The sequence below is a fragment of the Vanellus vanellus genome, assembly GCF_965231255.1.
Source record: "Vanellus vanellus genome assembly, chromosome: 13".
Taxonomy (NCBI): Eukaryota; Metazoa; Chordata; class Aves; order Charadriiformes; family Charadriidae; genus Vanellus; species Vanellus vanellus.
Window position 1 is genome coordinate 19386929 of NC_138918.1, and position 27771 is coordinate 19414699.

Here is a 27771-nt window from a genome sequence, read left to right on the forward strand (position 1 = left end):
AAAAAGTAATTGAAAATCACATAGTTTAGAAGGCACGTACAAATGTTTGTCCTGTTCCAGCTCTCATCCCACCTTTAAGCAGACGTGGAAGCGCCAACGGCTCAGCTGGACCTCGGCATAACCAGGTATTATTACATCCATCTCCACATCCCCTCCCAGCAGCTCAAACCAGCTCTGCTGTTGCCCTCAGTATTTCTGAGACCATCAGAAAAGTACTTGCCTAATTTTGATGGTTACTAGCGCAAGCCAAGAAGGCGTAAATGGCTTTGGCTGGGCTCAGGGGACCACCACGGACTGTCGTGGTTGCTGCTCCTGGGGCTTCTCCACCACCTGAGCTTCAACGTAACTGGTGATACGCTTCTCCCTCCCTCGTCCCAGGCACGTTCTGTCGTGTCCGTGGGTTAATTCCTCACCGAAGTGAAGATACGTACACTGGGAAGACAATTTTTTTCCAGGAGGGCCAACTCGGCAGTGGAAGACACGGCAATGGGACCAGACCTGACCAGAGAGCTGGCGCTCATTACAAACAAACTCACCATGACTATAAAGGAATGGGAAGCATGTATTTCGGCGAGTATTTTTTACGGTTGGTATTAGTATCTCTTTTGATACTTGGCAAGCAAGAGAAAGCTCAGGCAACGTGCGAGAAAGCTGTAACGCAACACGCGCAGCCAGCGTCAAGGTGGATTTTTCGTCGTTTCAATAAAGACCGCTCAACCTGCTTTCGCTGCACGTGCCGCTGGAGCCATCGGAAAGGTGCAGAAACCAACTTTTAACCTAATTTTCAGGTTGAACTACTCTACATAACTGCATTGTGTAAAAGACATCCAGGTCACCCTGAAGAGAAGTTCGGATAGACCTGCCGCTCTTGAATGTTGCAGTCTCAGCAACATCCCTCTTACGCCAGCAGCGCTTATCACGATGTTCTTGATTTTTCTGATGAATTTTACATACTCCCTTAAAAACCACTGGACCAGCTCTCCCAGCCCATCAAAATTACTGAGCATCGTCCACGCCACTGCAGCACACGCTGGCTGGCTGGATCACCGGGAGAGGGACCAGCGCCAGAGCGTTCAACAGTACAAAGAGCCAACCAGTTCCTCTGTCCTGGTCACACGCGTTCCCTGGTATTTCTGGCTCCATTTCTCCATAACATTCAACCTGTCCAGAAAGTCCAAAAAATGGGCAATGAGGAATGCAACAAGCTATCTTCAGCTGCCCCAGACCACCACAAAGAAACATCTTTCCTGCCCATTTCCCCAGTACGGTTTCCCCCTTCATTATCTTTAATACTAACAATACTATTTGCTATTACTAATAAGATATCTTTGCTCAAATTAATTTGAAATAGTATTAATCTCCTCACCCCTCCAAGGTGACTGCCTGAAGCCAGATGCTTAGCTCCGGTGTCAAATCCTGCAAGGTGCTGAGCGTATGTGACTTTCACTGACATTAGTGGGCCAAGAGGACCGTTCAGGTATCAGTTGAACAAACCCCATCTAAATAGCTCAAACCAACCGAAAATTGGTTTCTCAAGAGCAAGAACGTTTCTGGTCAGGTTCTTGCACCAGAACAATTCACACGAGCCATGAGGGCATCTCGCCGAAGCCCCAGACATTGGTGGGATGATACTGGTTGGCTTTAGCTCAAACTGTGGTTCTTCCAACACCAGGAAAGGCGGGACTTCAAAACCTTGCCTGGTGTTGAAGAACCTCTGTAGAAATCACAAGAACAGTCCCATTGAGTCGGTGCAAAGGTCCATGCGGGCTACTGTTGGCATTCAGACGTGCTAATGGAGAGTGTGAGAAGATGGTGAGCATAGACCTGTAATTGCTCTCACGCAGGCTTCATTAGGACAAGTTACGCAGTAAAGCCACCATGTAAGGATGCAAGATTACTGACCGCACCTGGGTATGGTTTGAGCCTACAGGCAGCATCTCTTAACCAAACAACTTGAAACTTCTTACTGTTATTAGCTAAGGGTGAAACTCCACTGTCAGGATCCAACTCAAAAGATACATCATAGGGTGTCCTCAGAAACAGGTATAAAAACTATTCCAAAACTAAATTACTTGCTCCCCGTGACTTGTTTTTGCTCCTCATAAGGCAGAGGAGGCTTGAGCTACAACTCCCTGCAACGTCCTAGTCCCTCTCGCTACCCAAAAAACCTCTCTCCCCTTCCTCACTGCCAGGATGCCGCAAGAAATCCTCACTTCAAAAGCAGCTCAAATCATTTTGAGTATAAACACATACACACACCATCATCATCCATGCCCGATCGTGGGGATCCTTAAATCGTCTGCACTTCAAATGTGGAGTCTCAGAACACTACTGTAGGCTTGAGAAGTTGTCTTATACTAATCAGCTCTTAGTCCTGACCGACTCAGGAGATAAAAAAAAAAATAAAAGCATTGTTTAGTATTTTTCATTTCCATAAGGGGGAGCTTGTGCACAGAGGATTACTCTTGGTGACTCTCCAGCCCCAGAGACTTCACACAATTCCAGCTCCTTGAGACCTACTTCTGGGTTAATTACCCTGCATGGGAGAGGCGGCGCAAGACGAGGTCCCGCGAGCTGCGTTGTCACCCGGCACCCACCCCGCCGCGCTCGGGAGCTGCCACCTTGCATGAGTGAGGACAAAAAACCATTTCTGCATTAACCAGAAGTATTTGACCCGTGCTCAGGTGTGAGTTCTTGTTTATATACTTACAGTAGTGGCTGGTTAACATTTTTATTTAGCTAATGTATAATTCATACCACCACCAATGCAAATGACTCCCTGCGGTTTGGAGGTTGACTCTACATAGTAAATATTAACATTCGCGGGATGAAGAATAATTACGAGGCTTACGTGTCAAGATGTGCGTCGGGGTTATGTGGTCACAGCCATCGACTGCTAACAGTTGGGCTTGAAATTCAAGATCTCGCTGTAATCGGTCTTTAGAAAACACCGCCCATGTTCGAAGGGGAAGAAATTGTTTCTGCCCGTTATGGTAGCAGTTGAGTAAGAAAACGGTTGGTTAAAATTTTAATCACTTCCCACTGGAGAGGTGGCAGTAATGTCATATGTGAGTTATCAGGTGTTATCGGTGAGTCTGCATATGCAAATCAGGCAATGAGCTACAGACAGACTGAATTTCCAACGCAACATATACAAACTTTTGTTGAGTAAGAAGTTAGGAAAGAAAATCTAACACTGTAAAGACCTCCGAGGTGTAATTTTAGAGCTCTACTTCAAGTTCTCTTGGAAAAAAAATTGGCCTTCCTGCTTAAACCTGTACTATTTTTGAGCAAAGAGCAATGGCCACCATTCAACTCTGCATACAGCATCTGCTGAGTTCCATCACCTTCTCCAGCTTCACGGATTTCTGGGGAAAACCCAAGCTCTGTGACAGCCAGAAGCAGTTCGCTGTTCCAAAATTTTCACTTCCAATTTTGTTTACGCGCAATTTTTAATTTCTGTCCTGTCACTGGTATAAACGAGTGAGGTTATTAAGACAGAATTCCCCAGTTCCGGCTGGTGTACCTGTAATCCATAAAAGCGACTGCTGAAAACGCTTGCTTTCACTCCCGGTATTCTAAATACGCCCGATTTAGAGAGAGGCCCCACAAGCATCATTTTGTCACGGCTATCCCTTCTCTGCCAAGACGCACTCAAAGACAGAGCAGGGAACAGAAAACACCGTCCCCAGTTCCAGCTTTGTTTCTGGCCAGAAAGAGTTGTGTATCTCTGTTGGAAGAGGCCACAATAATCCACTGCGGAGACGGCTGTGGGCAGTTTAGAATGTTATTTCAAAGGAGAAGCGGCTCTGAAGTTCGGTGCAGCCAATGTAACGCAAATACATATTTTGATTTGGTCAATTACTGTATCTCATTTGTACAACACGATTTAAGTTCTCAGGCATTAAATACACACATATTTAATTTTTATTGGGGTAGATATTAAAGATTTTGTTGTCTATATACAGTGGAGACCAGAAGCCCCTTAAAGTCTAAAGAAATCAGCTCGTGCACAGAGAACCCCCACCACGTGCCCTGGGTTACGCTACATACAGGCTGCCTTTGATAGCGAGGCAACGTTACTGCACGTCTATAGACATAAAAACCCTATAAATAATGAATTCTGTCCAGCACAACGGAGAACTACTTTACGGAATCACGGAGTTTTCAGAGTTGGAAGGGACCTCTAGAGATCATCCAGCCCAACTCCCCTGCTAAAGCAGGATTGCCCAGAGCACATTACTCAGGACTGCATCCAGGCGGGTCTTGAAAATCTCCGGGGAAGGGGACTCCACCACCTCCCTGGGCAGCCTGTTCCAGTGCTCTGTCACCCTCACCGTAAAGAAGTGTTTCCGTGTATTTGAACGGAACTTCCTGTGTTCTAACTTGTGCCCATTGCCCCTCGTCCTGTCACTGGGAACCATTGAAAAGAGCCTGGCTCCATCCTCCTTCAGCCCACCCTTTAGATACTTGTATGCCATAATAAGGTCTCCCCTCAGCCTTCTCTTCTCCAGGCTAAAGAGTCCCAGCTCTCTCAGCCTTTCCTCATAAGGCAGATGCTCCAAGCCCTTAATCATCTTAGTTGCCCTTCGCTGGACTCGCTCCAGCAGTTCCCTGTCCCTCTTGAACTGGGGAGCCCAAAACTGGACACAGTATTCCAGTTGTGGCCTCACCAGTGCAGAGTAGAGGGGGAGAATGACCTCCCTCGACCTACTGGCCACACTCTTCCCTATGCAGCCCAGGATTCCATTGGCCTTTTTGGCGACAAGGGCACATTGCTGGGCCATGGATAATTTACTGTCTGCCAGGACCCCCAGATCCTTCTCCTCCGAGCTACTTCCCAGCAGGTCCGCCCCTAACCTATACTAGTGCCTAGCATTCTTCCTCCCCAGGTGCAGGACCTTGCACTTGCTTTTGTTGAACCTCATTAGGTTCTTCTCTGCCCAGCTCTCCAGCCTGTCCAGGTCACACTGGATGGCAGCACGGCCCTCTGGGGTGTCAGCCACCCCACCCAGTTTGGTATCATCAGCAAACTTGCTGCGGATACACTCTGTCCCCTCATCCAGGTCATTAATGAATATATTAAACAAAATTGGACCAATTGGACCTTTAGCTACCTTGCTGCACGTAAGTGTCCCGTTGGGTCTGCCACCCCTTACCTCCTTATCTTATTTCTTGCACAATAGGGAACGGGTCACAACAGTTCACTCGTGCTCATCAGAGCAACAACTTGAGATTTTTAGTTTCGTTATTCAATTTTGAAAATTGGTCGGCACAGACCAAGAGGCGCCACATCCCTTTCATCCCTAACCTGAACACGCAGCGTTGTCGTGGTTTAGGTTGAGTGAACCCCCCACAACTGCCAGGGAAGGAATCCACAGGAACGCACTGGGCTGCGAGCAGTCAGGGAAAACCCATCCCATCATAATCCCATAAAAGGATGTCTTTCCAGAAATCCCAGGCAAAAAGCCCGTTTTGGAGAAGCTCCAGCTCCACATGTGAGAAAATCAGGTCACTTAATTAGGTGCCAACAAACCAGTTCAGGTGTATAACTCACCAGTCAAAGGCTTTCCGTGAGAGCCAGAACAAGTTAAGCAAATTCAGGGTCTCACCTCCTCATACGCCAAACCGCAATAATCCTGTTTGCTTCTCCCAGCGCTGCTTCTGACTCTCATAAACAACGTGGACCAGGAACACTCTCTTGCTATGTGCAACCGTAGGACACAACACAACAGAAGGCCAATTTCAGATGAGGCCGTTATGCAAATAATAACGTAAAAGTGCATGTAAAGTCAACTCTAGTGACATGAAGCTTTGGTGGAAGGAGTCAAAGAACGCATTGTGTTAATTATTAAAATAATTATTAAAAACGGTGCATTTCATCTCCTGAAATCTTTCGGTTGAGTCCTTCTAAAGTATAGGCTCTATTCCCACAAAGATTTATAGGTTTAATACAGGAATCGAAGAGAATCGGTACGATACCTCTTGGCTTTAAACATCTCTGGATGTTGGGTGAGTAAATGGGTTGCCGCGAAAGAAAGTCCCCTTTTTGATTCAAAGTAAAACACACCTACATCTACAGTCTGAGGAGACAGATACCGAGGAGATACGATATCAGATCACAGCCATGTTTCCTCTGGTACAAGACGAGGGGAGATCAGTCCAAAGAAAACTACTTAGCAGACTGAAGCAGTCGAAAAAAAAGTACATTTACTTGTTAATGTCTAATAGTCTCAGATGTCTACGGTACAAAGGAAAGTATTTGAACAGCTTAAAAAGTTTTATGGTTAGAATAACATTCAATAAAAAATACATTTTTGCAGGACTGGTTAAGAAACCGCAGGCAGGCGGGAATTCCGGGAAAGCCCAGGGGCAGCCACGTTCCTCCGGGGAGGAGGCGGTGGGGAGCGGGGAGAGGTCTCCCCATGCCGCCCTGGGACACCAGAGAAATAGGGAAGGGATGTTTGGGATTGTTTTGTTTGTTTTTTTTTTTCCCTGAAATACTGTGTCTTTCTTTGATGAGGCAGGTGGGCTCGGTCTCAGAGATGTAGCTTTCTGCTAGGAAAATCCCAAATCTGAAAGCTGGACGCTATCTTCGCCATCGCCCCAGAAATCTGCCACGTTCCATGTGTCACTAACACCCCACATATCCGTGAGCTTGTTTAGAAAAAAAGTCATGAACTTTTGGAGCAGCGTTGACTCTGGACGGAGAGGTTCTGGGCCAAGCTTCAAATACACCCACCCCATGATTTATAGATTTGTATCAAAACCAGAGCAGGAGATTTACTGTTTCTTGTGATTTACAGAGCTGAAACCAGGTGAGATCCCGTGTTTTTTAATGAGTTTGACCTAGAATTTTAAAATGCCTTTGATTCCCGAATTCAAAGTGAAAGTCAGAGAAATGAGCCCACATGAACCAGACCCAAAAACATATCTCCGCAAAGCCCTGTGAGGTGAAAGCACAGCTTTGCAACAGCTTTTGTTGACGTCTTCATTTTGCAGCTGACTTCTAAACCAGTTAGTAACTTCTGACTGCCTAAATGCACAATATCCTCACCGTACGATTCTCAAATGAGCTTTAAAAAAAAAGTATTTAAAAAAACAGTTACAGATTACATGTGCATTAAGAAAATGCATCAGCTGGCACAAGCATCCTGTGGGGTTTCCAGGATTTATCTTCTCTCTCTGTTGGCATCATAGAATCATCAAATGCTTTAGATTGGAAGGGACCTTGAAGATCATCCAGTCCCACTCCCCCTGCCCTGGGCAGGGACACCTCCCCCCAGCCCAGGTTGCCCCAAGCCCCGTCCAACCCGGCCTTGAACACCTCCAGGGATGGGGCAGCCACAGCTTCTCTGGGCAACCTGCGCCAGGGGCTCACCGCCCTCACAGGGAAAAATTTCTTCCTAACATCTCATCTAAATCTGCCCTCTTCCAGTTTGAAGCCATTCCCCCTCCTCCTATCACTCCATGCCCTTGTAAAAAGTCCTTCTCCAACTCTCCTGGAGCCCCTTTAGGGACTGGAAGGAGCTCTGAGGTCTCCCCAGAGCCTTCTCTTCTCCAGGCTGAACCCCCCCAACTCTCTCAGCCTGTCCTCACAGCAGAGGTGCTCCAGCCTTTGCAGCATCTTTGTGGCCTCCTCTGGCCCCGCTCCAACAGGTCCTCATCTTTCCTATGTTGGGGACTCCAGAGCTGGATGCAGTACTGCAGGTGGGGTCTCACCAGAGCCGAGTAGAGGGGCAGGATCCCCTCTCTTGACCTACTGGCCACACTTCTTCTGATGCAGCCCAATCAATTGATATCAGCGTGAACTAAAGGGGTATTAAGGTGGAGAGGAGAGGGAACCGCAAAAATCTAACGGAAGGACGCCTATATAATATTTACTAGTGTTTCCCTGACAGGTATCTCCCCACACTTGAGACCACCAAATCCACCAGCGCAAGGTATGCCGCTCAAGCGACACATAAAGCCACATAAAGCGCACCAGTGGCTTTTGGTAGATACACCCACGTTTGTGCTCCAGCGGGCAGAGGGAGGCAGAGTACAGCAACACGGAGAGCCGCCCTCAACAGATCTACGCAGAAGAAGAGGACACTCACTGTCCTCATGCCTTCAAGCAAAATGCAGCCCAGTGAAATTGCCGGGCAGCCCGGCAACGACACAGTTACAGCGATTTCTGAACTGCTGCATACTGACACTTCCCCCCAGTCCTCCAGCCCAAATAACTTCCGAGCTAACATCATACTGTCCGGTTTTCAAGTCTCGATTTAAATACACATATGCCTATTTTTCCTCTCACTGCGTTCACGTAAAGAACTGCTGGTCACAGCAAGGCACGTAGCAGCCACAATCCTAGGATTATATTCTTCTGGCCTTTCTAGATAAGAACCAGACCTGAATTATAGGTATTTATATATATTTTTAACCTGACAGCCCACGATCCTAGATAGGCACAAGCATGTTTTGCATGCACAGTCCTCACGAGACCCACCCTTCAGCTTCCCAGCCCAGAATAAAGTCTGCAGTGCTAAAGTACCGACACTTCATCTCCGGAAAAGATGCCAGCAGACAAACTTCCCTTGATGCGTTAAAAAAAATGCGACATGTTCTTATTAAGTAAAACGACGTATCGCTTCCCGTACATGGGGTACTTTGCTACCTACACAAAAACATTACTGTGATTTTTAACCTTGGGGGGGTTGGGGAGACCACGCTGCAACGCAATACCGGGGAAAAATAACAAGGGCATAGGCACACACAAATGGCAAAATAGTTTTGTTACTCTCAGACGTTGTTCCACATGTGTCCCTTCTCATGAGCTCAGCACACAGCCTGTTTTACTGTCCGTGTCCCCATTGCGCTCTCTTGCCTTTAATTCAGTTGTACCCTCTTGTACCCCCGCTATCTTCTCTTTCTTAGTTTTAAAGCATCCTAATTAGCAAGCGCAACAGGTAAAGAAGAAGATGACAACTGTGGTGTAGGAAGAAGATACCCTCTCTCAGTAAAAGAGATTACCTTGAAGAGGCTTGGACCTGCTCGTAGTTGGACGATGACAACGCAAGTCCAGTTACAACTCGAGATGCCGGTAACTGGAGGTACTGGAGAAAGCAGGCGGCCACCGCTGAGCCACTGTTGCACCTCCTAAGCCAGGACAGGTTTACATTAACACTGATGAATATGACTTTTGTGTTGTTTGGACTCTTGAAAAATCCATTTAACCTTTACAGCCTCCATACACGAGCAGTGCCGCCGTTGCCGAGAGCTGCTGCTGGACTGCTTGGCTGCTTGGTACCGATTTCTTTGCTGTCTAGAACTGCCTGTAAACAGACAAAAATCTTGTGGTTGCAATCAACCTACAATAAATCGGAATGATTCACTATCAGTGAAAAAACAAAACATACAAGGAAAAGACGCAGACATAAATCCTGAAAAACTGGTGACTGAGTTGAGCGTTATTTGGCGATAGTGAGCTGAGCTCTCCGTAACTGAAGTCTATAGCAGTCATTTTAGAAAACGTTTATGGCACGAAGGTGAAAGGTCCACGCTCCAAGTTACCAAGAAACTCCTGCTAAGACGGGGACGCAGTGGTACGAAACCCCCTTCCCAGCCCAGCCCAGCCCACAGCCCCCTTCCCGGGGGCTCGCACAGATCTGCGCTCACCCCGTTTGTCCCCAGACACAGCCCGACCACCTCTGCTCTCCACACCAACGCCACGCAGCGCTGACCACGAGGGCAGCATCCACCCCATGCTGGAATGGAGACCTTGAATTATTATTACTACGTGGTTTCCATTCTTGCTTTCCTGCTGGGTTTGTTACGTGGTTTTGGAACCCACAAAGTGACAGCCAGATGACTTTATGAGCGATAAACCCAATGACACCTGCTTTGCTGCCCACTTCTACCCTGACAGTAACTCTGGACCTCCCTTGAAGCTTTTCTTGCAGCTGGGGCAATCTCCTTGTGCGTCCACCCCCTGCTCTCCACAAGAAAATAACGCCCATGACTGCAAGCTCCAACATTCCTACAGGTGCGACACTGGCTGGGTCCTGCCCTACCTGGTCTCAAGCGAAAGCGCTCACCATCCTTCTCTGCCAAACCTGGCTGAAACTGGCCAAAAGCTTCAAAAGTTGCCTGAGAGCATCCCCCCTCCACCTGGATAACACGATAGCATAACCACTGTTTCCACTGGAAAAAACCCTAAAATGTATTATTTGTGTGAAGACGTTCCCTAGGAAGGTGTGAAGGAAACGTCAGGTCTCCTTGTGCTAGCTGACATGTAGGTGTAACTATCCCATAAAAAAACAGGCTGCAAGTCCTCGATCTTGCACCCGAGCTGGTAAGACAGGTGAAGGACAGGAGAAGAAACCAAAACACGAAAACCCGAAAGCCTAAAAGCCCCGCTCTGTCTGAGCAAACCTGGCTCTACAGCCCCGTCCAAGAGATGGCACGGCAAGGCTCCGGGCTTTGTTACCTCTTGGAAGCCTCCTGAGAAACATCTCTGCTGTGTGGCAGTGCGAGCTCACACCCACGGGAAGCATACGTGGCACGCTTCAAGAAATCGCTTTACTCGAAAAATTTAAAATAAGTACAGGCAATTTTTGTTTCAGAGAACTGATTTTCCCAATAGAAGATTCATCTTCTTACTCGGAACGATTCCTCGCTTCAGCTCTAAACTCTACAATTTGCATTTTAAATGGTTTTAAAATTTTACAAAGTCAAACTCAAGAGAGTTGTTCCGAGATGATCGCTCCTTCTGAGACCTTTTGTCTTTGGAAAGTGGGAGACACAACAGAGACGAGCAGCTTTCATTGCAAGTGACAGAACATCAGGCTTAAAGAAGGAGGTCTCATCCCTGGTAATAAGGAATATAAAACTACCGACTCCGATTAAGTTTTGTTCCATTTATACAGGCACAGAATCAGGTCTTTCGAAAGAAAAGCCAACGGGCTTCAGGCAGCAGTCACAACAGGGAGACACTACATGAAATTCGCTTTTATTCGTGCTGCCGAGACATCTACCCTAAACTATAGGCTATGAGCGTTGACAAGCTTCAGCACTACAGATTCAACCTAGACAGGAAAAGTAATTCAAGATAAAAAAATAAACAAAGGAATATTTTAGTTATCTTGGGGATGAAAGGTTCTTTTGACTGGCGTTATTAGTCTTCTAACACAAGCCTTTAGCTTTGCTTGGAAGAATACTAGATTCTCTAGGGGATGCCAAGTCATGAAACCACCAGAAAAATCTATTTTTGAAATCTTTGTATCATGCTACTAAAGGAAAAAAGCTGTGTTGACAAAAGTGCCCGTTGAGGCCGATGTAGCCTTTCCTTGTTCATTGTTTTAAGAAACGTGAAGGAGGTTGGGACGAAGGCATTTCTAAACGTTAAGCGAACCCCATCCCTTTAATCTGAAATCTGTCTCGCTTTGGCCTTAGCTTGACATTTATTGTTTAAAAACCTTGAGAAAACCTACTGAGGAATTGCCCATTCCCATCAGTTTAAGTATGAAATGTTTAAAGTGCACATATTTCATCTAGTGCCAGGTCCAGGATCGCAGCCAGGTCTTGTTTGACAACCAGATGACTAACGCAAAGGGGTTCCCCCTTATGAAAACGTTTAGATACGGGAGTTGGCGGGGGCCAGCGGATCGCAGCATCGCCGGCAGCAGCCAGGGCGCGGGCATGCACGGGGCATACGGGCAGCCCCGGTAAAAGCACGTTGCCGCGCCGAGCTGGGAGCGACGGGAGCGAAGAATCAGGCGGGCCAAGTTGAGGGTCGTTTTGCATTGCGCCGTCATTCCCAGAGCTGCTGAAGGGCGTTAAATGGAAACAAGTTTAAGAGGGAAAATGCAAAGGGACAGCACGTTGCCTGGGGGTTAAGTAACGCGGATGGGCGGGTTTGGGCTTACTCAATACACACATTGCCCATCCTTTCAGCAGGGGGGAGGGTTTCCCCGTAAATCTCTGCATACAGAGCATTAACAAAAGAGGAGATGAGCGGTATTTTTCCAGGGTCTTCCTTTTTCTGGTATTTCTTCTAATTCTAAGTTTCATCTTCAACTTTAAAATAATTTGTTCCGATTAACCTCCCCTGGTGAGGCCACGTCTGAAGCACTGTGTCCAGTTCTGGGCTCCCCGGGTCAAGAAGGACAGGGAACTGCTGGAGAGGGGCCAGCAAAGGGCTACAAAGATGATGAGGGGACTGGAGGATCTTTCTTACGAGGCAAGGCTGAGGGACTTGGGGCTTTTCAGTCTGGAGAAGAGAAGACTGAGGGGGGATCTTATCAACGCTTATAAATCCTCAAAGGGAGGGTGCCGGGGGGATGGGAACAGGTTTTTCTCAGTGGTGCCCAGTGACAGGACAAGAGGGAACGGGCACAAACTTGGACATAGGAAGTTCCATCTCAACCTGAGGAGGGACTTCCCTCCTGTGGGGGCGCAGAGCACTGGCACAGCTGCCCAGAGAGGGGGGGAGTCTCCCACTCTGGAGCCATTCCAAACCCGCCTGGACGTGTCCTGTGCCACTGCTGGAGGTGCCCCTGCTCTGGCGGGGGGTGGCACTGGGGGAGCTCCAGAGGGCCCTTCCAACCTTGTCCATTCCATGATTCTCTAACTTTAAACAGAAGATTTTTTACACTGTCAGGGACCGTTAGATAAACCACGATCTAGAGGGATCAGACTACCATCCTTATGGTTATTATCAAGAAGTTGAAGAGTCTCTAAACCAGCTGGTGAGAGTGGTACTCCTCCCAGCTGACTCTCCACCACCAGGCCCTACAGGAGGCCACGACGCTCCACGGATGGCCCCTGTGCACCCACCTTAGATTTCAGCATTTCTGGACCTTCAACCACATACTGGCCGTCATATTTTGGAAAAGACATGGACTTTACAAATGACATAGGGCTTTTGTGTTTATGGAGCAATCTTCTGGGTTCATCTGAATAACAGCAAGTATCTTCCTAGGTCCATCAGATGTAAAACTTCTAGTGACTATGATGTGCACCTATTTAACAATGTTTATTAACATGAGGCTCGTATTTTAAATTTTGAGGTTTAAGAAGGACTAGAAATTCAGAACAGTTGCTAAAAATGCTGATACTGATCAATATCAGAGTCTACATGAGCAATAGATGATGTCAAATATGTTTCAATTAGATGTGTTTAGTACATTTTCAATTAAATTCAGAATTTTGATATTTAAAAACTAAAAATAGGGATGTTTTCACCAAGGAGGTTTTTAAATTTCAAAATCAGAGTACGCTGGGGAATGAAAGGTAGAAATGTGAATTAAAGCAGCTCCTCAGCCAGAGGTGACATGTGTTGACCACCTCACTGTCACTGAGGCAACACAACAGCGTGCCAGAGGGCTGCCAGGCAGCTATGTCTTCTCTTGAAGTCATTGTATAATGACTACATAGTTACGGTAAATTAAACTGTGGTATTTTGCTCTAACTCAGTAAATGTTTTGCATGAAGAGAAGGTAACATGATCGCGAGGAATTTCTTGGCATGGGCCACTCTCCCAATTAATATTTACCAGTCATCTCCCTGTCATTGCACCACATCATTTCCAAAATCCTCACAGCTATGCACATATGGCTCTCCAAGGATATATTTGAGTTAAGAGGAATCTTCTTTTGCAGATCTTATGAGGTCCAGCTGTTCCTACGGCGCTAATTGTAGCTTTGATTCCTGCCTTCCACCACCACCTGCAGATAACGCGGGGCGCTCGTACGCAGCGAGGTGTGTAACTCAGCTTCTCGCAACACGAGACATCCTTCAAGCCAAGTGCCACTCTTCCTTCGGAGTCTCCTGCAGTAAGGTATTGCTAAGACATTGTTTAAGGTCTGACAGAAGAAATAATACAAACCAAACTCCAGCAAAGCAATCCGGGCTTTGCCTGGAAGGGTGTGTCACCAGTTTTGGCTACAGTCTGACCCACCAGAAATTAAATTCAGAACTTCTCAAGGAGAGTCCCTGGCCATTACACATCATTCTCAACACCACCAAACAAGCAGAGCAAGACTATGCTTTTAAATACCATATTCAGGAACGTCACGATTCCTCGAGCAATTAGGAACTGACCTGAAATCCTCTAATTACTGTCCAGGATACAACAGGAATCAAGAAGCGTGCTCCCTAGTAAGCTGCTTCAAGAAAGCAAGTTTGGAGCAAGCTGGATCCATTCATTCACGCAGAAACTTTCCCAAGTTGCATCTGTAGCTTATCGTCCACATCCCAAGTAACAAAATATAACTGTGTGACAGAAATCATTGCAACCATTAACGATTACGTATAAGGGCCCTACAGATACAAATTTATGGGTACTGGCTCCCTGCCCTTCAACCGTTTACTGCCAATACCCACGTCGTGGTTTAGGCCAAATTGGCTACTGGGGGCCTGGAGGATCCCAGATGGGACCGACAGATGCTCCCCTCTACCCCTCTTCAAAGAGAGAGGCAGAGGAGGGAAAAAGAGACTTATGGTTTAGAAGGAACTAAACTACTTTAATGAAATATTAATAATAAAATAAAAGGAAATAATGAAATAGATACAAAACCGTATCAAGCTCCCGAGATGACGATCACAGCACCGGCTGGCACTGGGGCAGTCCCAGGCTGGACTCAGTGTTGGACGGGAACTGGATTCCGGATCTGGATTCAGGATCGGGATCACAGGCAGACAAACAGAATCCTCCTCAGACGTCAACCATTGAAGGAAGAGCGCTGACCCTTTGATCCCTCAGCTTTTATACTGAGCATGAGGCAGATGGGATGGAATACCCCGTTGGTCAGGTTTGGGTCACCTGTCCTGTCCGTTCCTCCCTCCAGGTGGGACCCCACTGAGCTTTTCTGCTTCCGACCCTCCAACGGGGCACATAACAGAGTTGGTTGGCCGTGGGGGTTACAGCAGTAAGTGTAAGCAGGAGCCTCTCTGCATACCATGCCTGGGCATCAGCTATAAACATTGGTCTTATCACTCCGAGAGTGAACACTGTCTGCACAATAGGCTGTTAATTTCGGTTATTAGAGAGGCCCAGCTAAGAAGCAACGTTACTGAACAAAATTGGTTCTGTTTTACCTCAAACCAGGACAACCCACTAAGTTCAAAGGGTTTGCTGATGGAAAAAGGCAACAACTGAACATTTGTGTCTCTCACAGGAGAAGTTGCGAACCGCAGGTGCGTACCGCTGAGTGCAGCTTACAAAGCAGAGCGGTTGGAGGTAAGCACACCTAAGCTATCCCCTCTGCTACGGGGACAACACAGTTCCAGTGACATGGTAACACACTGTCCCAACAACCCCCAAGCTGGGACTTCAGTAGGTTCAGTGGAAGGTAGGTTAGGGTTTACTTTGGCGTAACTATAAAATACCCATGACATGGATGCGTACCCAGGATGAACTCCTCTGATGTCCTCACAAGTCACTTTGTGTTGACTCAGAGGTCAGAGGGGTCTTCTGACAACCTTCTCTTCCAACCAATCCCTCCATTTTAAAGCAGAGCCTACTCAGATCATCACAGAATCTCCTAGATTGGAAAAGACCTGTAAGGTCATCTAGTCCAATCATGAACCTCACACTGCCAAGCCCACCACTAAACTGTGTCCCTGAGCACTATATCTACACAACTCTTAAATACCTCCAGGGATAGGGACTCCACCACTGCCCTGGGTAACGCATTCCAATGCCTGATGACCCTTTCAGTAAAGAAATTCTTCCTAATATCCAATCTGAACTTCCCTTGGCATAACTGGAAGCCATTTCCTCTTGTAATTTGTCCTCACAGGACAATTCAGGTTGGCAGGGACCTCAGGAGGTCCTCTAGACCAACCTCCTGCTCAAAGCAGGTCAGCTATGAGATCAGACCAACTTGCTCAGCGTTGGTGTGGAAAAATCTCCCAAGGATGGAGGCTGAGCAGCCTTCTCTGGGGAACCTTGTTCCACTGCCACGTAGCGAATTGGCATAAACCCAAGGCGATTCCAACGTGCCCACTCCATGGCCCTAGCGGAACACCCCTGGACATCTGCCAGTTCCCCATGAAAACCTCGGCGAAGACAAATTTTCAAGTGCCTGTCTTACTGTCAGCAGTCTCCATCATTAAGGAGTCACCGCGTCTCATCGTAACAGAGGGATCGTGTTCAGAGCGGACGGGGAAATGTCTTTCTGCCTACGCATGAAAAAACCACACTTTTAGCTTCTGTTTCAGTACATCTCCCATTTCGCTGTAGAGCTATGACGATACACATCAACGCTGTTATAATAGCTGACAGCAGCTGGTAATTTCTGGAGCTAAGATTGCAAATGACCTTCAGATAGCTTCGCATTCCTACGACTTTCTGAAGCACCACCGGGACCGAAGTCTGATAAAACCGCTTCCAATGATAACAGCGAACACAGGGAACGCGTGACCAAGATTTAGGTAATTTATGTACTTCCTTGAAGATTCTGGCAGGCTATTTCATACGCTTACAAATCAAACAAGCAAACTCAGTATCCCATACGTTTACAGTGCCCCTCCTTTTATTTAGCGTACTGTAACACATTTCTTCTCTTTCATCATCATTCAGAACGTGATCCCGAACTGAACACAACTGGGGCTGCTGCATTTACTTCAGTGATTTTGGCACTGGATCCAATTAACATGCAAAACTGGAATAAATCTATTTTTACTACCCGAAGCGCTGTGGATGAAGTAATCTTCACTTACAGGGTACTCACTTCCTCTGCTGAACATAAAAGTGCAAAAAATATAAAAATGGATGTTGATTTCTTGCATAGAGAACAGGAAATAATTTAATTTCAGAGCTGTATTAGAAACCCTGTAAATTAAATGCATAATATTCATACCCAGGACTATCCTCCATGCCATCCTCACATGGTTTGCAGGATTTACTATTATTAATCCCTGCTGATTGCTGGGTTAGAGCTGTAGAGATGTTCTCACCTCGAGTCCCCCTGGGATGGGGGGGCCACCTGCAAATGGTGAGATCTGCTCCTGGTTTCTATCATCTGGGGAGACAAATGAGTTGTTACCGCCTTATCTTCCCCGTCAACGTTGCAGAGCCAGTAGTTGCGTCGGCATGATTTAGGTTCTCACAGGGTGGGAAGTGCTGAGCATGGAAAAAGGTAGGTTATCTTCCCTCGGCTCCGCGCCGTGCCGAGAAAAGGCTCCTGAAACATTCCTGACCGCGATTCGGCATTCAACACTGGCAGAACAACTGGTAAAGGGGGACCTACACATCGTACAGACATTAATGTACGTTAAATGATCATCTTGCCTTCACGCTGTGAACCTGCACACGTGCTATTACAAAAAGGTTGGGACAATAATAGTAGCAAATCGCACGATTAACTCATCGTAGCAAAACCCTCAATAGAAGAATTTTACAATTTGGCGATGAAATTCAGGTTTGACCCCGTCTTATGCTGTTATGTGGCACACCCGGTTACAGAACATCATTAAGAGATGTTGTGACAAAGGCGTTAGACTACACAGTACTGTATTTCAGTGACGTACCTGTGCTGTTATCAGACCTGGGAGCAGGACATGATATTTTTGGCCTATTTTGTGTCAATCCTTCACGTTGCTGAGCCGGCGGCCAAATAAACGTAGCAGTCATTTATAGCGACCTTGTCAATTTTAGATTATCATCATTATATTATGGAAAACAGCAATGTGCCTGGAATTACACCAGTAGGAAGATGCTCTCTGATAACACAATTTATTCCCATATGGAAATAATCACATTAGCCCGTAGCACCTTTACACTGATTCAGAGTCTGCATTACGCAGCTCGTAATGTTGCAATGGTAATATTCTCAAAGCTGGGAAGCACTGGGAGGGAGTTAGATGCTAAATAAAGCATTTTTCTTGATTTTATAGTATAGCAAAAATAATATTGTTTCCAAATTCAAATAATATCCATATAGCGGCTGAGTCCAGACCTGCACGCTGCGATCGACGCATGCAGTACTGACTCATAGGACCCCACAAATGGCTTAGTTTTACATAACGGTCATCATCCCAAAGGATCCAAAAGCACCTTAGCGAGTGTCTGAACTGAAGAACGGCCAGTTTTCAGACACAGCGGGTACCGTTCCGCGCCAGACACCCGTCCTTTCTGCTAGGTTAACATAGTCGCTGTCCCCGCTTTAAGAGGCTACATCCTTTCTGCAAACCTTACGCAGCTACCATTGCACCTCAGCATTATTTTAGGCATCCATCATCAACGCAGAGAAACGTTTCGCTCAAGTCTGGCTGACGTGCATTTCCCATCTTCCTTGAAAACCTGGCTGTATTAGGACTGGTTTGAGGTCCAAGTATGGTCACAAGATAGGGATAACTTCATTTTTGCTTATTTTTCTGTACTTGTCTTAAACCTCACACACTGTCTCTGTGATTTTTTTGCTCCCAGTATTATATTTTACAGCACTTAAAAACGAAGTCTTACAGCTGTGTCTGCAAGGAAACTGGCATCCAAGATGTTAAACGCCTGTGCAGCGCTGCAGAGCGCAGTTCATGCTCACAGGAGGTTTCCACTAACTTGTTTGGACAAACTGAGTAAATGTCAGTGGGAATTCTGACCCTGCGCATTACATTAATCTTCATAACTACTCGTCCAGATGTGTACATGTTTCTAGGATAGAGATGGATTTTTTTTCAAGTTAACTTTTGCAGCCCGTTGCCATTTGGAACAAGAAACAGAGGCTTCTGGCATCCACAGCTACTTCTGCTGCTTGGCTCTGATGGGGACAGAGACGGCTCATCCGCGGTAATGCCCACCCCCACCTCCGAGGAAGAGGATGAGGGTCCCTACTGGGTTCAGACCAGTTCCTGCACTGCCCAGTGCTCTTCTCCGCAGCTACACAGACTTTGCTCTGTAAGTGCCACTGGTGCTGGAATTAAATGTTTCTTTCCATCCATCTGCCCTGCTTCCTACTCGCCTCCCTCCTCCTCCCATCCCCTACCACGTACCTCGGAAACGGGGGGCAAAACTCTGCCAGCCGCAGGGCTCTGCAGGCTCAGAGGTTTCACTCGGGGACTTCTTCTGATGATCAGGCGCGACAATGACAGACAAACGGAGGAAGAGAGAATAATTCCCTGTAGCGTAAAGTCGGGTGAAGGCATGTTCAGTTCCACTACTGCAGGGGCCGCGAATTCCGAACGACGATGTCCGTCCCTCACTGTACAGTGCTCAGAGGGCTGGAGGGAAGGGGCTGGTAGTGATGCTCCTGTCAAGCCACTCACAGCCTAATTAAAAAAGGCTACGCCTGACACTCGGCCCAGGATTTCTAACAGCCATAATGCCACAGACAATGCGACAGCCAAGCCTATGCAGCAAAATAAAGATACGACATTCTCCAGTCCCTAAAGGGGCTCCAGGAGAGCTGGGGAGGGACTTTTTACAAGGGAGTGCAGTGATCGGATCAGGGTAACGGCTTCAAGCTGGAAGAGGGGAGATTTGGGTTAGGTATTAGGAAGAAATTTTTCCTTCTGAGGGTGGTGAGCCCCTGGCGCATGTTGCCCCAAGAAGCTGTGGCTGCCCCATCCCTGGAGGTGTTGAAGGCCAGGTTGGACGGGGCTTGGAGCAACCTGGGCTGGTGGGAGGTGTCCCTGCCCGGGGCAGGGGGGTTGGAACTGGATGGTCTTTAAGGTCCCTTCCACCCCAAACCATTCTGTGATTCTATGACATTATGTACTAGCACAGATGAGTAGGACTCTCAATCACAGTACAGTCACAAAACCAGAGACTCTTAACCTTCACAAGCAGGTGGACCTTCCAAGCCTCCTGTTAACACACGCAGAAGCCCGTGGTACCACACTGTCACTGCCACAGCTCCCCCCTGCCCCCGCACCCTACAGAACCTGCCATAAACCATACCACCTTCATCACCTGCCCCACACCCCAAAGCTTCTGACTGCGTTACAGACCTTTCCAGCTGTCAAATCACTTCCTAAACTACGTGTAAAGTCAGGTCTGTCTGTGGTTCTTTGTGAATAATCGCCTTTCAAAATTAAGCGCCGCATGCTCCTGCTTTCAGCTGTCATTGCATGGCACGGTTTTGCAGCTGAGTTGAACCGCAGGCACTGGTGTGGTCCACATCTTCCCTGATCAATTAAACCAAGCGCACAGACATCGGGGATGGTTTTAATTTCATCGCAACAATATGCGGAGCTTCTTTTGTTGCTGTTGTGTTTTTTTAATTGCGAAGTTCCCTTAGCAGCAGGTTCCCATGACAAATTGAAGGTACTGACGTTAAGTAACGTGCTAGATTATCTGGAACGAATCTCCTCGTGTTTCAACACGTGTCCTTCAGAGGGATGGTGCACACTCAATTTGTTATTGCAGAGACAGTATTATCTGTTGGCACAGCCATCAGGTCCGGGAAACACAACGCTCTTCCTCATCTCCTGCAGAAGACGAGAATAACTAGTGGTTTCTAAGCAGGTTTTTTACAGTTGGGTTTGGTTTTTTTTTTTGCCAGCTGTTTCAAACAACGTCTCTTAGACGACAGCCTCCGTAAGTGATTTAAAATTTGCATTTAATGTGCTTCAACCATGCTTGTCAAATGCTCAGCAATTATTAGACAAGTTTTAGCCATTTTGACTTTACGACGAATACACCTTCTCTTCTTGTGACACACGAGATCATCAGTTTGAGATTTTTGATTGATTAAAGGACAATTCTGCAGAAACCAGCCTCAGAATGGGAATAAGTCGCTAGATCATCCAATGTCTCTAACGATACAGGACTGTTTCATACAGATTTCTCAGGTCAGCTCTTCATATGGTTTTCAACTGCGCAACTGGCACCTTAACCAGCTGCTTCTCCCGCCACTCTAGTTTGAAGGTTCCCAAATACCTCTCCTTCCCACAGCTGCCTCTGGTCCAAAAGGAGATGGGGGAGAGCCTCTTGAGAGGTGCAACACAGAAGAAACTGGAAGGAAAAAGAGCTTCCAGGTACCATGCTGATAGGTGGAGGTGATACTCTGAAATACAGTAACCTTCATTACATTAACTGATTTTTTAATATAAAATATATTTTTAATATAAAATTAATATTTTATATATAATATTAATATTAAATTAATATTTTTAATATAAAATATATATACCAATTAATGGTACGTGTTAGAGATGTTGCTTTGTTTCTTAGTCCAGGTACACAGTGATCAGTTTTCAAAAAATATTTGCCACGAGAACATCTGATGCACAAGAGGAAATAGTCCAGTCTGAGATCTACATGCAAGACTTTTATATTTTGATGGCTATATTGTAATAGGCAATTAATGTGAGAGCTGTAGAGATCTACCATGACCTTTTACCTTCATTACTCTGACAGAATAATAGAATGGTTTGGGTTGGAAGGGACCTTAAAGACCATCCAGTTCCACCCCCACTGCCCTGGGCAGCGACACCTCCCACCAGCCCAGGTTGCTCCAAGCCCCCTCCAACCTGGCCTTGAACACCTCCAGGGATGGGGCAGCTACAGCTTCTCGGGGCAACCTGTGCCAGGGGCTCACCACCCTCACAGGGAAAAACTTCTTCCTGATACCTAATCTAAATCTCCCCTCTTCCAGTTTGAAGCCATTCCCCCTCATCCTATCACTCCATGCCCTTGTGAAAAGTCCCTCCCCAGCTCTCCTGGAGCCCCTTTAGGGACTGGAAGGGGCTCTAAGGTCTCCCTGGAGCCTTCTCTTCTCCAGGCTGAACCCCCCCAACTCTCTCAGCCTGTCCTCCCAGCAGAGGGGCTCCAGCCCTCGCAGCATCTTCATGGCCTCCTCTGGACCCACTCCAACAGGTCCATGACCTTTTTATGTTGAGGACTCCAGAGCTGGAGGCAGTACTGCAGGTGGGATCTCACAAGAGCGGAGTAGAGGGGCAGAACCCCCTCCCTCGCCCTGCTGGCCACACTTCTGAGGCAGCCCAGGATGCGCTTGGCCTTCTGGGCCGTGACGGCGCATTGCCGGCTCACGTTGAACAGGGCTCGCTTCCACTCAACGGGAGACTTGTATATGCTGATAAACATGAAGGACTCGCAGATTTACTCACAGGCCAAGAGAAGGTCTGGCTCTGGGAGGAACCAATTTCAGGGAAGGGGCTTTTTGGTTGGTTGGGTTTTTTTGAGGGAGCATTTGTTTGGTTTTCCTTGCGATATTGGACATCTTTATGACCTTCCAATCCACTTTCAGTATTTTGTTCTTTTTCCCCCCCTTTCTTTCATGGGTGAGCAACTCGCAGGTACTATCTAGCTCCCTGAAGAAACGTCCCCGATCGATGAGGAGAGCACCACAAGTGCTGTCCCAGCAACCGGAGTGGTTTTGTAGGAGTAGGCATCCTGATCTGTTAATTTTCTGTGCGTGGCAATCTATGGGTTATCTATAAAGTGATCATAGAATTGAGTAAATTGGTATTTGTTTATGACATGGACATGACGATAACAAAATGTGAATCCCTAAGCGGGCTCTGAAGGCCACTGAGGGCAGGAAGGTTTTTGCCAACAGCTTTCAGGCAAACTATTGGGTAAAATAAAAAAAAAAAAAGGGGGGGGGGGGGGGGGGAGAATCACTGCATTTGCATTCCTTTTTGCCAGACTAAACAAACAATTATAGCTATACTCATTTACCAGCCCAATATTTTCCACAAAGTCGTGAGTCTGCTTCTAACCTCTGTTCTGTAAAGGGCCTCACGGATGTTTTTGCTGCCCAGATTTCTGCTCGTGCCCCTGTCCTTGGGCCAGTACCGAGGGGAACCTCTGCCGAGTCATTTCAAAGTGGCAACGCAGGGAAAAAAAAATGTGTATTTCTGTTGGATTAGTTTTCCACCAGCTCAATGTGCCAAAACCGTTCAGCCCAGGTTCTGACCAGTGAATCTATCACTGACAGCTCTGGCCCATCTTCCTTCTTCCAGAGCCGATCAGACATGTGAAGAGATAACTGGAAAAAATAAATGTAGATAAGGATGTACTTAAGAAGCCTCAGTGAAAGAAATGGAAATTAGCTGACCTGACAGAATCAATAAAGGCTAATTAACTGCAGTGGAGATTAATGGGCTACGAGAAGAGTTGGATATACAGCCATTAATCTTTCCTGGGACCTTGTATAAGTAATGAACATTGTAACTTCCCTTCATTAGCAAATCCATACTGTGCAAACTACGCTAAGCAACGGCGCAGGCTCAGCCTTATTTCCCAGTTCCTCAGCTTTTGTTTGCTGCAGCAGGAGTGTGTAACTGGAGCATCCAAGACAATACCGGTGCTCCAGATTTTCTCCAGACACCTATCTGCAAACCGCTTACTCTTTAACTCCTTGTTCTCCTGTCAAAAAAACAAGTTACCTCCACTCCACACACCCCAGACTGCACACAGCAGGTTTTGTTACTGTATTGACCACCGTGTCTCTGTATAAGCTCACAGCAAACCCAGGAATTCCATGAAAACTTTTTCCTTCTAGTTTTTTCATCACTGCAGACCTAACTCTTGGTTCTCAAAAGGGCTGTGAACTCCTTCCACAAGCGTAAGTCAGCAAAGAATTGTGACCAGGTGATATTTTATATAGGCGGAATGGGATACAGAAGACACACTACAAGGTGCAAGATAAGATTCCGCAGCGCCCTTTAAATGTTTCTCTCCCCGTGCTGCACTAGGCTGAGGACTCATTTTTTGTTCCACCGAGCATCACCGGAAGATCCACGCTATCACTGGAAGATGCGCACTGACGTGAAGAGACACCAGTACGTGTTCTCATGCGGCACCTGGCTCCCTGTTCTCCCCGACCTCGCTCCCACGGCACCCGGAGGAAGGTGGGCTCGGCACGGCGGCTGGTGGCAGGGCCACTGCGACCACCCACACCCACGGGCCTCGCAAGGAAGGCAGAGGTGAGCACACACACAAACCTCGTCAGCTCCGAGACCTCCAACCGCTGCAAGCACTACATTTAAGGGAAAAGAAAACCTGTGCTCAGATCCCAAGCTATTAATAGAGAGCAAGACATGTGGACACAGGAATAACTTCCGCTCTCAGGTTCGCACAGTTAATCTTTTCTGCATTAATAATCAGTGAGAGCTATAGGATATCTTAACGCATAACCCGGCACAGCCCAGCACAAGCCTAAGGAGCAGAAGAGATTCAAACCACATCACCCAGGAGGAATCCCAAAAGGCTCCAAGGTGTCTTTTTTGACAGACAGTTTCTCATCCTTGCTTTCTGGGTTAGTAATTCACTTCTGACCTTCAGGAGCGGAAAAATAATTTCTCTCCCAAGTCCGCCTGACTGACAGAGCTTCTTTGGCCACACCACCTTCGTCCTACGACGTGCCCGCTCGCCCGAGAGAAGGGTGGCTTCCCTGCGCACAGCGAGATGTTCACACACGGCTCTCCAATACTCATCATTTAGACTTGCACAGTACTCGCATACAGAGTATGATAAAACATAAAAACGTCTGGATTGCCACTCCTGGAGACACTCACAAAAAAGAAATGAGAACACACAACAATGATTTCAAATTCTGCTTTTGCAACCCAGCACGGGAGAGGTGCACGTGACACATCCTTACCAATAAACAGAGAGGACCTGAGTATTATTTCTGCCAAGACCGTATCTCTGCATACATTCAAAGGTTGTAACGGATCTTGTAAGTACTTAACACTGAATGATATCATCCGTAACACTATATGAGAAGCTTTAAAGGCAGATTCGTAGAGAAAAATAATAAATCATCTGCTAAAATGGCCAGCAGCCAAAGTGACGTTACTCAAATACCATCTCCGCTGTGGCTATTGCAGCTGAATCGGGCATTCCCCAGAGGTGTGTTTGTGTTTGGGAAGAGATGCTGCTGCAGCGATACCCTAATCACGGCCGGGCCCCCAGCCAGCGCCTGGCACCCGGCCCGGGGAGAGCAGACCCCTCCGGGGACAGCAGAGAGAAGCTGGAGCTTTGCCACGCTGCTCCAAGTGGGAGGGATAAATAGCACTGAACTGGAATTACTCTTTCTTGAAGAGCTCATCAGGGGCATGAGGTAGAAACTGAACTATGCATAAACTGCAAACCCAGTGGTTTGGGTCTACTAATACTTTTTGTATAGTCCCTGCAGGTACAACGGGCAGAAGTTAACCGTAGACCACCCGGCCAACGGACGTGCCTCTGGCATCTTCTGCCGAGGAGGCTGGGGGACGATGCTCTGCCATTTCATGCAAAGAAAAGGTCTGTGCGTCCGCAATATGATGGTGCCTCTTAGTGGATCCCTTACGCTGTATTCATTTACTTTCACACACCCCAGAATTAACATTTTTTGGTTTGAATTTCATTAAGTGTGCCACAACAAATAAAACTTTTCACGTCTATGATTTGGGGAGAACAAATGGATACGGTTGCTTGGCTAGCAGTAAAACCCTCCTCTTTTCCAGAAGCCGTCATTCACAAAACCCCACCATTTATATGGCAGCAGCAGCACTCCTCCATTATTACACCACCATTTGGGTTTAATTACCTCTTTACCTCTTTTTACTCATTGTCTGCACCCCGTTCTGCTGGTCTCCCGAAGAGGGTAGTCCTACCAACGTTCCCGTTTCCCAACTTGCTATTTGTATTTAGAGAAACTGCTGCATAGAGTGTAATCCTCCCCACTCAGAAATGTTAATCCCAGAGATCCTCTAGCATCTTTTAGGGATTTTTCCACTTCTTCTATGGCCTAAACTGCCTTCCCTGTACAGTTATAAACTTTCATTGCCAGAACACCACTTAACCAAAAAGCCCTAGTCATCTGCAGGGCCCTGCGCTTTCCAGACTTCCCAGGGACCGACCGGGCTATGGGAAGGTCAGATGCGTTCCCCAAGGTTTTATTCCACAAAGTTCTTCACGCACTGAAGTCAGGCTTCAGCGCACAGACATTCATGCATGAATTGACCCGCCTGAAGTCAGAGCTCTGCGTAAAAACCTCCCGTGCTGAAGTCTGGCTGGGTCGGTTTGCCCTCGGGAAGCTGCCGGGCTCGACGGTATTACAGGAACCAGCCCCCAGCTTGGAAACCTCCGTTTGAGGTCAAAAGACCCCTAATGCTAATTGCAGGTTGACCTAGTTAAAAATTATCCAGCTACGCATTTCTAACTCCATCAACAGCTACAACAACAAAAACCCTCTGGGTTGCGCTGAAAATCATCTTGGTTATTAAAAACCCAAAATGCCTCAAAACAATCTTTGATGCTCAAACCACTTCCACTAAAGGTTTTCCCATAACAGAAAATCCAATGTTCTTTTCAATTGCATTTTTCCCTGTGTGCTGGCTTTCCTTGAAAATAAAATAAATAAATAAATAAAAATCAGTCTTTGTGCTAGAAAACCAAAAATCTAAACATTTGGAACAACTCATTTAAAATTCTTTAGAAACTAAAGAGTGCTGTGCGAGGAAGTCACCCACTGGTGACAAAGACCTCGGCCCCATCTTTGTACCTCAGCTTGCTGCCTCTGAAATCGTGATGGATAATGCCGCCTTCTCGTTAGCTGTCCAGTTCAACACTGGGAGCGGGAATCAGTTTTCAGCCTCTTCCCATGATGGAGGTTTCAACCCTGCTGGTACCCCTAGATGCTACTGCGGTATTACAAAGTAGAAAGTTAGTAAAGGACCATTTTCAGTAATAACCACATCACCAAATTACAGTACCCATTATTTTTCTCACCCAAAAAAGGTTTCATTAAAAGCACAGTATGAAGAGCACTGTGCTGAAAGCACAACTGAGGATGCCTTTGACCACAGCTCTCCATTTATTTTCCGTGTCATGCTTCTCTGCTTTGAGCACAGGCAGCACCCAGATAGCGGTCTAGCAATAACCTACCCCACCGGTCACAGGAAATGACTCTTCGGAGGACACAAAGACATTCTGGCAGCTTCCAGGTACAAAATGAGCTTTTCCATACGGAAAACACAACAAAACATAAACACACACAAAAGCATCAATTTGATGGCTTAATTTCTGTTCTCCGTCTGTTTGCAGGGCGGTGTGAGCAGCAAGCACGCGGCTGTGTGTGCACCACCTCTCACCAACCTCCTCCTGGGACCCCGAAACGGCTCCGTCCCACCTCCCCAGGTGCTGTACGAGGTCATCATGAATTGCTGACAGCTTTGCTGAGTGAGTGGGGATCAGATCACGAATCATCCGTACTAAGGCAATCTGCAGGGGATGTGCCAGCTCCGGGTGAGCTTGGAGAGGGCGGCTGCTAAGCAAAGGGACGTTGCTTTTCAGATAAAGTTACAAATACTTAAAGATAACTTATAAATACTCAAAGGGAGGGTGGCAGGGGGATGGGAACAGTCTTTTCAGTGGTGCCCAGTGACAGGACAAGAGGGAACGGGCACAAACTTGGACATAGGCAGTTCCATCTCAACCTGAGGAGGGACTTCCCTCCTGTGGGGGCGACAGAGCACTGGCACAGCTGCCCAGAGAGGGGGGGAGTCTCCCACTCTGGAGCCATTCCAAACCCGCCTGGACGTGTCCTGTGCCACTGCTGGAGGTGCCCCTGCTCTGGCAGGGGGTGGCACTGGGGGAGCTCCAGAGGGCCCTTCCAGCCCTCACCAGTCTGGGATTCTGAATGCAAAAATAACCGTGGGAGCTTGTGCAGAGGAGATGCACATGTACAAACTTTTCAATAAAGAACGCACACCAAAGAATTTTAAAGGAGCACTAGATTACGGATGTGAAGCAGGGAAATGTTACACTGGCGTGGAGAATTGATAATTCTCCAAGGAAACATAGCATTTCCCTTGCCATGGGCTGGTCTG